This window comes from Acomys minous (genome assembly GCF_964271855.1).
Source record: "Acomys minous genome assembly, chromosome: 14".
In the NCBI taxonomy this organism is placed as follows: Eukaryota; Metazoa; Chordata; class Mammalia; order Rodentia; family Muridae; genus Acomys; species Acomys minous.
Window position 1 is genome coordinate 42,733,388 of NC_140496.1, and position 13,490 is coordinate 42,746,877.

At 55.3% G+C, this 13,490-nt stretch overlaps 1 protein-coding gene across 10 annotated transcripts in view; it reads left to right on the forward strand.

The window, feature by feature from the left end:
* Positions 1–13,490, forward strand: part of NFIX (nuclear factor I X) — a 99,269-nt gene that overhangs the window by 60,616 nt on the left and 25,163 nt on the right. The window lies entirely within an intron of this gene.

Sequence of the window (13,490 nt, forward strand, 5' to 3'; positions counted from 1 at the left end):
ACTCTTGTCTTGTGGGCTGCCTCATTTGGCATCTAGCCTCCCTAGGAGCTCAAAGCTGGACTCCTCTGTACATCCAGGGCTCAGCACCCTACCCCTAGGCAGGACAACCCAGTGAGTGAAAGACTGCCTTAGCTTGCTTGCTGTTTTTTTTTTTTTCCCCTCCTCTGTTCTTCCCTCATTTTTGGTCCCTGGACAGAACCTAGCTACAGAATTTGCGGGGCTCAAAGCTGGGCTTCTTGTTCAAAAGTTAAAAATTTCAAGACAGTGACATCAGAAACCAAGGCCACAAAGGCAACTGAGGGCAGCTCGGTTTCCAGGAGAGTTGGTACCACACATACAGTTCTGGCTTGGGACACTGGCTCTTTCTGATTGGACAGGAGGGTCCCTTGCTGGTGGTGATGGTGAGCTGTGTGGGAGACTGAACTCTGGGATGCAGGAGTGGGAGTCTCTTGACCTCAGGGTTTGTTCTCTGCTGATGCAACACCACCACCACCCCCCCCCAGTTTTGGTCACCCCTGTTTGGCAGATTTTTAGAGATGGTGGTTAGAAAGGAGAGAAAGCGAGCTTGCTTCATCTTCAGTGCTGTCAGAACAAGACTGGCCTGGTCACCCCTGGAGGGGGCAGAGATAATGGGATCAGAGCCCTAAGTGAATCCTGCAGCTTGCTGGGCCCAGGAGGTGTCAGGTTGTCCTGTCCCTCTGGGTGGAGCCTCCTATAGTCACAAATTCCAAAAACCGTGTGGAGGAGGAGCAGGGAGCTAGCAGGAGTGCTTCGGGGAGAGGCAGGAGGAAGGAAACAACCCCATTGTCATCCCTAAATTACTGGCTGGGATGGCAGGGGAGGAGGCGGAAAGCCGACATTGTTTACTTAATTAAAAGTAAACAACAATTTGCCGCTGCCAGCCTCCCATTAGCTGTGTGTGGAGCCCTAGAGCAAAATGGAGACTGACTTTAGGCTTTCACTCCCACCGAGCTGACACCCCCAGCCTTGGCTTCTCACCCATGAAGTTCTTCCTACCTACATCTCTTTCCCACTCAGGCCCAGGAGGGAGGGGGAAACCAAAAGAAAAAAAAAATTCCAAGAGTAGCCCTCGTCCTTGGGTCATAATACATGTATTGAGACACTGTTTTGGGACATGGCGGGGACTCTAGTCTGCTCCTGTAGTCACACCTGCTATGTGGCACCGGCAGCCCAGGTGGTGGCAGAAGCTGCTCCTCCCTCCTCCCAGGCAGATGCTGTTCCTTGTTCCCTGAGGAAAGTGCCAGGCCTCAGGACCTGGAGGCCCAGTCTCCACTACCTGGCCGCCAGGGGCCTCTCCAGCCACCTCCCACAATTCCCTTTTAGCAGCTTATAAACATCCTTCTTCCATCTTTTTGGCTCTGCTCCCAGAAGGGGGCTCCTGGAGGGCTGAAGAGAAAGTCAAGCTCCTCCTCAGAGGCCTTGGGAGAGGGTTGCTGGAACATACCTCTCCTCCAGGCCAGGACAGCTGCGGGCAATCTTGGACCGGAGAACCCCACGCCCTCTAAATAGGGATACTGCATGTGAAAGGTTGTGGGGAGCTTCTGCTGGCCTTGGGAGAGCATCCCTTGCAGGTCTGTCCCCACCTTTCCTGTCACGGTGATGTAGAACACAGGTTTCAGTCTGGATTTGGCTCCAGAGGCAGGTTGCCTGCTGAGAGAGCCACAAAAGCACGCGAGCACACGAGCGAGCGAGCACACGAGCGAGCGAGCACACGGAGCACACCCAGCATCTTGTCCTTTGTAGAACATTCTCAAGCCTTTTGAGACCAAGTGACCAGGTGGGGATGTAGCTCAGGAAAGAGGCTGGCCAAGGATACTCACGCCAAGACTGCAGCCCAAGGGGCAGACGTGAGAAAGGCCTTTTAGTGCTCGCGTGCATGGAGCCACGGGGATTCAAGTGCTGCCCTAAGCAAGCCAGCCCTGTCCCCTGGGAAGCTTTGTAATTGTGCAGACATTTTGGCCTGGGCTTGGCTTGCAGCAGGCTTAGCACCAAACGAGTAAAGGCCTGGGATCCCTACAGAGCATGGAGGGCCCCCACACTGCACCCCAGACAGTGTGCTTGCTTGAGCGCCCACAGTGTGAAGATTAAGAAACCTAGTGTGAAACATGTTTCCACTCTGCCACAGTTCCACTAGTCTACCTTTCTTTTTTCACTCCCATTGCCTCTCCTCATCTTCTTCCAGGGTTAGGACGGACACACACACACACACACATCCCAGGATTCACACACATCAGGCACTGGCACACAGAACAATCTGGGAAGTCAGTCCTGCACGCTCAATTGAATTAAGGGGCTGGGTTTGGCAGGACATTTTGTATCTGAGCTGCAGTTTCTTGCATGAGGCAGGAGGCAGCCACTCAGGCTCCCTGGGCAAGCTCTCCCTTCAGCTTTTTCCCTCCAGCAACCCCCTTCCCCACTTTCCTTGCCAAAGACCACGCACAGGGACTCCTGTCCCTCCTCCGAGTTGCTTGCTTGCTTTCTCTCCTAATGCTCACCTGGTACTACTTGGAGGCTGGGGCCTACTGACAAGGTGCCCCTGGACCAAAGCTGATGCACTGTCAGGGATAAAAAGGCCCAGGTTTTCATTCTGTCTTTGCATTGGAGCTGCAAGGTGCTGCTGATTAGAAACGCAGACCACAGACCGGCCAGGCAGTAGAGTCTCAGCATTCACTCGGGGGGCAGAGGCAGGCACATCCCTGTAAGTTCCATAACACCCAGGGCTAGACAGAGAAACCTTGTCTAGAAAAACCAAACCATAAATAAATAAATAAGAGGTAGGAATGGTTTCTTCTTGGTATTCCAGGCACCCATGCCAGTGTCCAGGAGCCCTGCCTCAGGGTGCTGGGGACTGAAACCCTTCTTCACCTTAACCTAGGGGGGTTAGGGGGCTGCCAAGGGAAGAATTCTATAGATTGCCTTCTCATCTGGCCCTCATGCACCCCCCACTTCAGCCTCTGCTTTGTCAGGGTCTGAGGTGTCAGGTCTCACTCAGCCCCTAAATCACTGGAGATTGGTCCTAGCCTAGAGCAGAGGCCCACTCTGAGAAAGCCTCATGAGAGCCTAGCTGTGGTCACTGGGACCACTCTGCTCGTCAGGAATAAGAGGACAAGACCATCAGGCCGGCCTCCCATGAGCCAGTTCATAGCACAGCACGTGCTGTGTCCTGCCCCTGCTGTGCTCTGAATCCACAGTTTAGAAGAAGCCTGGGCGACCTATTAAGGCATCCAGAGAGCCACTGGAGGAACCCCAGCCCATCTTAAGCCCGGTGGGTAGGGGCTGTCTCCCTTGACTACGGTGTCCTGGAGTTGAGGACAGGCCAATGGATGAGGGAAATGGCCAGGCCCTCCCAGACCCTTCGAAGAAGTAATCTGTACTGCCCAGGGTCAGGGGGGCTGCAGGGCGGGCCTCACCTCGGCTAACCCCTGGGCAGAACAAAGGGGCCTTTCTCTGCCTGCAGCCTGGGAGGGTGTGCCTGCTGGCTTCTTCTGCCATAGCGAGCATTACTGCGCTGAGGTTTTGTTTTTGTTTTTGTTTTTGTTTGTTTTTCCTTCCCTATCCCCGCCCCCCCCCTTCCCTGACTTCCCCGTTTCTCTCCCTGTCTGAGGTTCCTAATCTGGCTCTCAGTCTCTCTCTCTCTCTCTCTCTCTCTCTCTCTCTCTCTCTCTCTCTCTCTCTTTCACTTGTGCGTGAGGTGAGTGGTAGAAGGATTTTTCATTTCCAAGAGTTGTCAAGTGTTGAGGCAAGTTAGCACCCCCAAGAGGTGATGGTGTCCAGGACACAGGGCATGTTAGGAGCACTCTTGGGGGTCAACAACTGAAAACTCTCAAATGGGGGGCAGCTTTACTGGGGTCAGGGTGGGCCCATGGATCACACCTCTGTGAGCCAAACACCTGGCAGCCTCACCTTCGGCTTTTCCTCACCTCCCTGTCGGAGGCCTCCTTCCATCCGGTACCCCACTGCAAGCTGTTGGTAATCAGTGCGCTTGGGGAGCTCGGCCCTGATTATACCCCAGGATGCGCTTGGCAGTAGCAGTCGGCCTCGGGCAGCTCCGTTCCTGGTAGATGCAGGGTCTGATGGCCATACTGTGATCTTGCCCTTGCTGCTGGGTGCTGTGCGTGTTCAAAGGGAACCCTGTCCGTCAGCGGAACTTCTAGGCCAGCGGCCCCGTGGGCTCGCCCTGCTGTGACCGGCAGAGGGCAGCTAGCGTTAACTCGCTGCGCCACCTAGCTACCTTGTTGGGGAGTGCAACCGAAGCTCCTTGAGCTCCCTCCAGGGTCCTTAAGGACCTTTGGCACCTGCTAGCCCGGTGGATAGGTGGATTGGTCATTGTGTTCCATAAATAACCTGAGTTTCCCTTATATGTATGCAGTACCTTCTACGAAACGGTCCCCACGTATCGTCTCATCTCCCGAGTAGGTCCAGGCTCCATACACCAGCAGGCCAGAGAGATCAACTAGGAGGTCTAATAGCAAGGCTACGGTTAGGGACCAGGCTTCTGAGTCTAGCCCCTTAGCTCTTTCCAGCCTTGGTGCTGCATCCGCCTGGCCCAGGCTCTGATTAAAAAATTGGAGTTAGCCAGGCGTGGCGGCGCAAACCCTTAATCCCAGCACTCAGGAGGCAGAGGCAGGTGGGTCTCTGAGTTCAAGGCCAGCCTGGTCTATCGAGTGAGTTCTAGGACAGCCAGAGCTACACAAAGAAACTGTCTTGAAAACCTAATAATAGTAATAATAAGCAAATAAGAGCAATAACAGACAAGCTTTTACAAAACAAAACAAATAATAACAACAACAAAAACCAGTAGAATGTCAAGCGCCCAGGTCTTCAAATCTCGTCTAAATGGCTCTGAATGGTGGCAGCCTTTGGGCCTCCCAGGTGGAAGGGGAACAGGCCAGAGACAGTATTTTCTTGTCCTGGCCTTTTCTAGGAGCCCTGGGTTCCTCTTGCTCAGCCAGTCCTTTGATATGAGGCTCACTTGGGGTTTGCAGGAGGAATAAAGGTGGGAATGGAAAGCTCGTCAGCCCTGGGGAGGAAGGTACAAGCTAGGGGGTGCTCTGTCCCCTGCGTGTGTTGGGGAGGGGATTCAGAGTAATGGCCACAGTTGCAAGAAGGATCTAGAAAGGGCTCTTTAGAGCCTTTCAGCAGCGGTGGAGGTGAAGCAGTGAGCAAAGCCACAAGGCCTTCTCCTCACGGAGCTGATGGTTCTGAAGTCCTGACCCAGCTGGAGGCTGCCCAGGGGGTAGGGTTGGAAGGTAGGGCCCCAGAGTCCTGCTGGGATGTCTGATTATGGGGTGCGTTTGTATTTGCCTCTCTTTTACCAACCAGAGTTGGTCTGCCCATAGCCAGGGCCCGTCCTATAGGGGTTGAGCCAGGTACTTCAGCCCAGCATACCCTCTGCAGTGAGCTGAGGTAGGTGGGTTCTGCTAGGTTTTTCCCACTAGGTCCCCAGCCTTCTTGGATGAGTTCTCTGTGGCGGGGGTGGGGGAGGCAGAGCAGGGGGAGCAGGGGGAACAGGGGGAACAGGGCTAGAGAAACACAGGGTAGCAGAGTTGCTCCTGTCCCTGTTCCTTGGGCTGCCCTTCCTAAGCTGCAGCCTAGGGAACCTTCCCTGCACCAGGCTGAGAGGACTCACTTCCCCAACCCCCAAAGAAATCCTGGAGATGGGTCCTATGGTTTCCCAGCTCACCCTATGCCCACAGGCTCTCTAGGTAGATACTAAGAAGGCAAACCCATCACCCTGTCAAACCTGCCTCCTCCTCCCTTTGCCCCCTTCCACCTGTCTCCTATGGCCACCTCTTGCTCTTTCTCATGGGCCTCCCTCCCTGAGCTGCTTGGCCTGGCCCTAGTTCCCTCCCTAGGTCTTCCCTTTCTGCCAGCCCCCCCACCTCAAGCTCCTGCTGGTCTGACCTTGGGAGCCTCTGTCGCCCCTCTCAGCCTAGGGCTGGCATTAGGGACTGGTACCCTTCCCCTTCATGAATGATTAGACCAAGGGCAAATGTGTTTGGCTGGGTTGGGGGTGGGGGTGGGGGTGTAGCCCAGCCCTGGGAAGGGAAAACACTATTAATAGCCCCAGGAGCAGCTGGGGATGGGGGTGGATATCTGGCTAGCCTAGCCTAGCTTGGCCTGGCCTGGCCTGGCCTGGCCTGGGCACCTCAAAGGTCCGGAAAGGGCAATGCTGGAAATAGAGAGAAGGAGCAGGGTGGGGCTCAGCTTTACAGGCCCCAGGCTGGGGTGGGAGCACATGCTCCCATCCCCCACTGCTGGATTTTTCCTGCCCTGTGGTGTATTGAAGACACTCTCCACTGTCAGTTTCTATCTGTCACCTTGAGGAAGGGACAGGGTCTCCGGCTAGGAGCCACTTGCCTGGACCCCCCCCCCACTGTCATATGATTCCTGGACTCAGGTCCTTGGAAATGCCAGATGCAGCTACTGGCAAACGATGGCACAGCCAACATTGCCAGGCGTGGATTGTCTATAAAGAGGGCAGGGCTGTGGGCAGCCCTGCTACCCCACGGTCAGGGTGCTTTTGGTATCTTCAGCTCTCTAAACTCCAGGATCGAGCAGGGCAGTGCAGGGCAGGTGGTTGGAGCTGGGACCCCGTCTTCTGGCCTCTTTTCTTATCTCTGCTCATGTAGTGAGCTGCCTCAGACCATTTACTAATGACCGCTGTAGGGAGGACACACCTGTATCAGGGGAGCACCTGGGCCTGCCTACTAAGTGGCTGAGGGCGCCTTCTGTTGCCCTTCACAGGTGGCAGTGAGCCAGGCCCCCCCCCCACTGCTCACTCCTGGGGGCCCCCTGGATCCAAACACTACAGTCTCGGATGTACTTAGTATGTCACGGGTAAGCTGAAGTGGCATCTGAGCAGAGCCTGGCGCGGTTGCGGGGGAGGGGAAGGTAGCATTTCAGCAAGTGGAAATGAAGAGAAATGGCCACGTAAGAATAGCCAGGGTTCGGGAGTTGCTACTCAGAGCAGGCTTTGGGCCACGTTTCCCACCTGCCCCAGGAGCCCAGTGCAAACTCTGCCAAGGCCGCTGGACCGGGAGGTTCTGGAACATGGGTGGTACTTGAGTGGCCATTGCTGCCGACCTGACTTCTGTCTCCCTTTAACTAGACATTCTCCTTGTCTCTTTTGTGCTAGGATAGAGCCGGGATCTCCAGATTGGAAGAGTTCTCCTGCAGTCTAGACCAGTGGTTCCTTACTGGGGGTAGGGTGTGGGGGGGTTCAGACTCTAAGGGAAGGGTAGGCAAGCCTGAACCAGGGCCTCTCAATTCCCTGAGTCTTACCTGCTCCTTCAGCGCCTCCATGCCATCTCCTACCCACCATGTCTGATGGGAGTTTTGCTCTGGTGGAATTCCCTGCCTGTGGCACCTCTAAGATGTCCGCTGGAACTGTATAGGTGCCCAGCAAGCCCTGGGGCTGCTTGTTTTACTCCTGGTCTCTGAGGTGCCGGGTCTACACATGGGCCTACCCATGTTTCCAGGGTTGTGGCTCGGGGGGGTCTTACGGCCCCTGTTAGGCTGGGTGCCTTTGCCTGTGCCCCTCACCGAGTGCATCGATCCATGTTCTTACCTCCTCCTTCTCCTCTGCTGGCCTCAGCCTGTCATCCCCGAGCACCCAGGTCCTCTGACAACTACTTGTCAGACTGCTCAGTGCCCAGGTCTCTCTAGGCCTTCTGCTAGTTAGCAAACACCTGACAGGACACACCCAGCAGCTGGTGCCAGGAGAAGACCTCCCTGGGAGACCAGACTATTACATGGGTAGTGGGAAATAGAGACCCCACATGAGTCTAGGAGCAGCCTTCTCCTCCCAGGAAGGCGATAGAGGGAGTCTTGATGGCTGGAGGACTTCTGACTAGCCTTCCATTTCCACAGCATGGGTGATGGCAATCGAGAGCCGTAGGATACAACCTTCTCTTCATATAGGACTTGAGGCTCTTAAAGCCTCACCACGGGATGTAGAAAGCAGGCAGAGCAGTGGTCCCACCCTTGGCCCAGGGAATCCGCAGACTCGTCTCCACTTTAGCATGGTACCTAGGAAGCAGGGAGAGATGGTAGCGTGGAGGATAAAAATGACACTTTGCCATGCTCGCACTGGTTCACCAGGTCCCTGTTGTCCAACCTGTCAGGGCATCCCCCTGTCCCTCCTTGTACCTCAGCCCTCAGGTAGACCATATGTCCCTGTGGTTATGACTTAGTCTCTTCCCCTTCCTGTCACTTCTTTTCTCTGGTGTACCCCCACCCCCACCCCCGCTCCCTTGGCAGGTGACTCAAGTCAAAGCCAGAACCTTCTAGGTCTGCTGCAGAGGTGAGGAGGACAGGGGAAGGGCTGATAGAGACATGACACACACTTCTTGCCATCTCTCAGCTCCAAAGCTGCGGTCCCCCCGCTTCTAAGCTGTGAGAATCTGGAGGTGACAGAAGGGAGGCCCCAGACTCCTGGCGGCCTCACTTTGGGTTGTGTGTTTAGGGAACCCAGAGAAGGAGGAGACCTGAGAAGCCCCCTTGTCTGCCCAGCCCCGCCTCCCTCTGCCCTCTGGCTGCCCTGCACTCTCAAGGACTTCCTCAGCCCAGGTCCCCAGTGTCCTGTTTGCTGAGACAGGGAGAACCCCTTTGTGACCCTTCCCCCCCACCCCAGCCCCCATCCGTTGCGGGCCCCCTCCTCAGGGTGTCTCAGATTCTCGGACTTGGGTTTCAGGAGGCACAATAGTTACATTCTGCAGCTCTGATTGCCGCAGGCTGGGCCTCTGGCTCTCCTTGAGATTGGGTTTCCTGTGCCCTGGACACTCCGGAATCACAGAGGAGGGGAGGGAGAGGCAGGCAGATGAGGTGCGGGCCTAGGGAGGGCAAAAATGGGACTTGGAATCACGCCCCTGCCGGCTTCTGGACCAGCAGTTTGCCATAGTTGAGGTGGTCTTTTCTGTGGCTCTGGATGCTCCGCCTTATTCCACCTTTTCTTGACACTAAGAAAGGGCTGGCTGCATCTGCAGGCAGCATGTACGGCTGTGGTGGGGGGTATAACAAGTACATGCATCTGAGTGTACCCACATGCCTAGGTATGCTTTTGGAGGATAGCCGAGGCCGGTCTGTACACCCCTCCTGGCCCCTAAAGAATATGTTGGGTGAAGTCCATGGAGGCAGCTGGCCAGCGAGCTACACGCAGCTGCCCCCTTGCAGAATGAGCTTGTTTCGCGTGGGAGCCATGGAGTGTTGGCTGTAGTGAGCAGGAATTCCTCCCTCACTTGCTAGGAGCCATAAATACATCCTTGTCTGTGGTTGGGGATATATATATATATACACACACACACACATACATCAGGGGTTTGGGCAATGCTGGGCTCTGGCTATGAGAGCCTGCCCTCCAGAGCTCTGCTTAAGAGGTAGTCTTCACACACACACACACATGCACACACACACACACACACACACACACACACACACACACACACACACACTTGTGTGCAAGCACACCGAAGCAAAGAAGAAAGAGAACTGCAAGGAAGGACAGGAACAGCAAGAGGATGACAGAGGGTTAGGGATCAAAGAAAACCCAGAGATAAGAATTCAAAGAGATAAAAAGCCAGGCTCAGTGGCGCATGCCTGTAATCCCAGGACTCAGGCAGCAGAGGCAAGTGGACTGCTGTGAGTTCGAGGCCAGCCTGGTCTACAAAGCGAGTCCAGGACAGCCAAAGCTGTCTTGAAAAACAAAACAGAGAGAGAGAGAGAGAGAGAGAGAGAGAGAGAGAGAGAGAGAGAGAGAGAGAGTAAAAGTGGAGCTAAACTGAGGCCAGAGGAGAAGCTTTATATGGAGCCTTTTTTTTTTTTGGAGGGGGTCTCTTCCTGAAAGACATTGAGGGGCATAGGGAAAGGAAAGGCCCATGCTGGCTACTGTCATTTGCATGCTGCCAGACTTGCCTTCCAGAAACCCTGTGGAGTATCCAGGACCACTAGCAGGGGTGGCCTCTGCGTCACAGGCGTACCTTGTATGAGCAGCCTGGGTCCTCAGAGAATGGGCACTTGTGTGTCACCAGTGGCCTGACCCATAACCACCCAACAGTAGTGGAAGGAACTGTGAGCACTGAGATCCTCCTCTCTCTCTCTCGCTCTCTCTCTCTCTCGCTCTCTCTCTCCATACACACACACACATATATATAAATCTGGTCAAGGTAGGCAGGGCCCAAGCAACCTGCCTACCCAGGGCACCTGTCTGTCGAACATGGGTTGCATTCGAAGGGCAGAGAGGGAGACACGTTTGGAGCCTGGAGGAGTTTTGTTCCTCAACTCCAGGACTTAGGAGACCATTGAATTGTGTCTTGGGCTGGGTCCAGGGGAGGTGGCGGTGAACCCTTTGTCCCGGTTCCTTCTCTGGAGGAAGTGGTTGGAGCCCCCAAGGCTCTGCAGAAAGTGAGTGCAGGGAGGAGCATTTTCCTTTTCCCAGCCTGGGCCAGACTGCTCCAAAGAAAGGAGACTGGAGCTATAGCCCTTGCTTCTGTGGCAGCCAGGCTAAGGATGCTGAAGCAGGAGCAGCCCCCAGGAGACAAGGCCACAGCAAACAGGGGGACCAGGGGGACAGTGTCCAGTCTGCGCTGGGCAGGACAGGCTAAGAGATGAGGCAGCACCTGCCTTGCCTTGTATGAGCCAGTATCATCCCTGTCCCTGCTCTGTTCCACAGGCCTCCAGCTGGCCCATTGTCCCCAGTGAGAAAGCAGACACTGGAGCGGGGGTGGGGGGGGTCTGTGTGGGCAGGGAGACCACTAATGTCTATATACTGGCAGGGGCTCCCAGAGAAGAGTGGTGGTGGGCTGGGGACAAGGAGGGAGGAAAGGAAAGTGGCTGAGGAGAAAAGGCCAGAGTTGGGACTGGCCACCCTCTACCTCCAGAGAACTCAGCCCCCGCTGCTCCGCCTCAGGTTCCCTTCTGTGCTTTTGGCAGTGGGCAGTGTGGAAGGCCCTGTGAACAGGAGATAAAGAGTTCAGGCAGAGTATTTTTTCTCACTAACCGTGGATTTGTGTGTTTGTTCAGCTGGTGGCTCTGATAAGCCCCATTCTGCCAGATAAAAGCCAAGCAGCTATGAGGCGGGGCCAGAGGAGGGGTTGTTGTAAGGGCCTTCCCCCGTCTCTGCCCTGCTATAACCTCCCCCCAGGGGTCCCCAGGCAGAAGAGGGGGTCCAGGTGCCTGGACGCTCTGTGGCATGATGCCCTGGGGCCCAGCTGCTGATCCCTAAGGGTGTCCAGAGCAGGCACAGACCTTGTTTTAAGGCATCTCAGAGAACCCACCACATTAGAAAGCTGGTCATTGGCTCCCATCTCTGGATGGCAGGATGTCCCTTGGCTGGCCCCAGAGCCTGACCACTGAGGACCCAGTGGCCTGTCTGATTCCCTGTCTCACCTCTACCCAGCATGTGTCCTGAGCTGCCGTGGGGGGTGGGGGGTGGGGTGGGTAGAGGGTGGAGGTGTTTAACATCCCTTGCTTCCTAGGTACCCTTGACCCTGTGTGTGTGTGGGGGGGGGGTGGTCTATTCTTGCTTAGCTGGTAGGTCTTTGGGCCTAGACATGGTGCTAAGGGCTTCAGGTGCCTTTCAGCAAAGCTACAGTGTTGCTAGGGCACCGGGTTCATCCTCCCTGCCCTTTCATGGCACAGGCAGGAATCATAAAAGCCTAGGTCAGCGCAGACCTGCAGGACCCTTGGCTGCCGCTGCCCTGACTTAGGGGCTGGCTCCTCTGCCTGTGAGCCTAGGTCCAGACTTCCAGCATTTCTGCCTTTTGTCCTGGAGCTGAGCTGAGCTTGTTGGGGGCTGGTGGTGGCGGCATTGTGGCAATGCTGGCTAGGGCCGCCAGCCATAAGATGGCTGCCAAGGTCTAAGATGGCTGCCAGCAGCGCCCAGAGCCACGCCTGGTGGCGCGTGGCAGCCGGCCTCATCCTCCGCAGCCTCTCCTGCTTGCTCCTTTATGTGAACTAATAGTAATAACAGCAGCGCCCTTTTGGGAAGTGTCCTGGTTTAAAAGGATTTCCTGTCTGTCTCTGCTTTAGTCACTGGCGCACCTCCACCGCTTTGTCACATTCTCTGCTCTTCTCTGTCCCTTGGCTGGGTGCGTGCACACCCACGCACACCCACAGGCATGCAGCTCTCCTTCGCTGCTTAGCCTTTTGCAATGGGCCAGTTATACCCCTATGGGGTGCACTCAGCCCCCTCAAACTGACCCAGGCCTGGGGGTCTTTGGGGCTGCGTTAGTCCCAGAACGGGTGGGATCCATGGCAATCTACAGAGCAGCAGAGCCTGAGCCTTTGACGGACTCCGTGTGCCAGTCTTGAGGGTGTGCCCTTCCTTGGCTGCGTATTGCCGCAGCTCCACAGTGGGGTTCCAAGAAGGCCCTAGCATAGGCCACCTGCTACCTAAGACCCTTTGGCTTCTGCTCAGACTGGCTTGGGCTTGAATCAGACCCAGGGATCCAGAGAGTCAGTAGAAATATCTATACTGTGTGATAGCAGGGTACAGTGAGGTCTCAAGATATAGCCAGAAACTGTGGGAGGAGGCCCTAGCCGTCCCTTCGTGGCAAAGGATGCCAAGCAAAGAGGTGACACATAGTGGCATGGAAGGATGTACCTCAAATTGGAGTAGGGGTTTGTGAGCACTTTCCTCATAAGCTCCAGTAGCCTCATGCATAGCAAGATTTTTTATTTTTATTATTATTATTATTATTATTACTATTATTATTATTATTATTTTGGAGTTTTTAAAAAATGAGGGGGAAAAAAGGATGGAGGCTGTGGTTCAGTGGCAAAGCTCTGGCCTTACATGCATGATGCCCTCAGTTCAATCCCCAGTACTGCTGAGAGAGAGAGAGAAATCTAAACAAGATGAAAGAAAAGGATAGCAGGGCCCCCCCAAAGTGACAGCCTTCTACCCATCATACCTTGAGCTAGGCCAGGAGCCTGGCCAGTGTTCCCAGTCACAGATGCACAGGACCCTGGCTCTTAGAGAAGGACCCATAGACCCCCTCCTAGAAACCAGTACGCTATACATGTTGCCGTGGGTGAATGGTCCAGTGGCCCACACTGGGCCAATCTGTAGAGCCCAGCGAAGCCTTGGCTGGCACCAGGGCTTAGCGTCAGATACCACCCCTGTGGTCCTTATGAACAGCCGAGTCTTCACCAAGCGCCCTACAACCTATCTCAGCACCCCACCCCCCTCTCACCAGCTGTCATGCCCAGGCAGGCATTCTGGAGGTCCCCATCTTGCCCCTGGCACACACAAAGCTTTAGAGGACCTTGGGGGGGGGGTTTAGAGAGTGGGGGATGGCTTTCTCAAGCTCCGCAAAATATTCACACACACACACACACACACACACACACACACACACACACACACACACTGCACCCTGCCCCCAGCCCTCTGTGAGCTTCCACCGCACAATAGGCCCTTGTCTCAGGGCCTCTGAGCAGCTGTGGCAACGGGGCACGAGACAACCCAG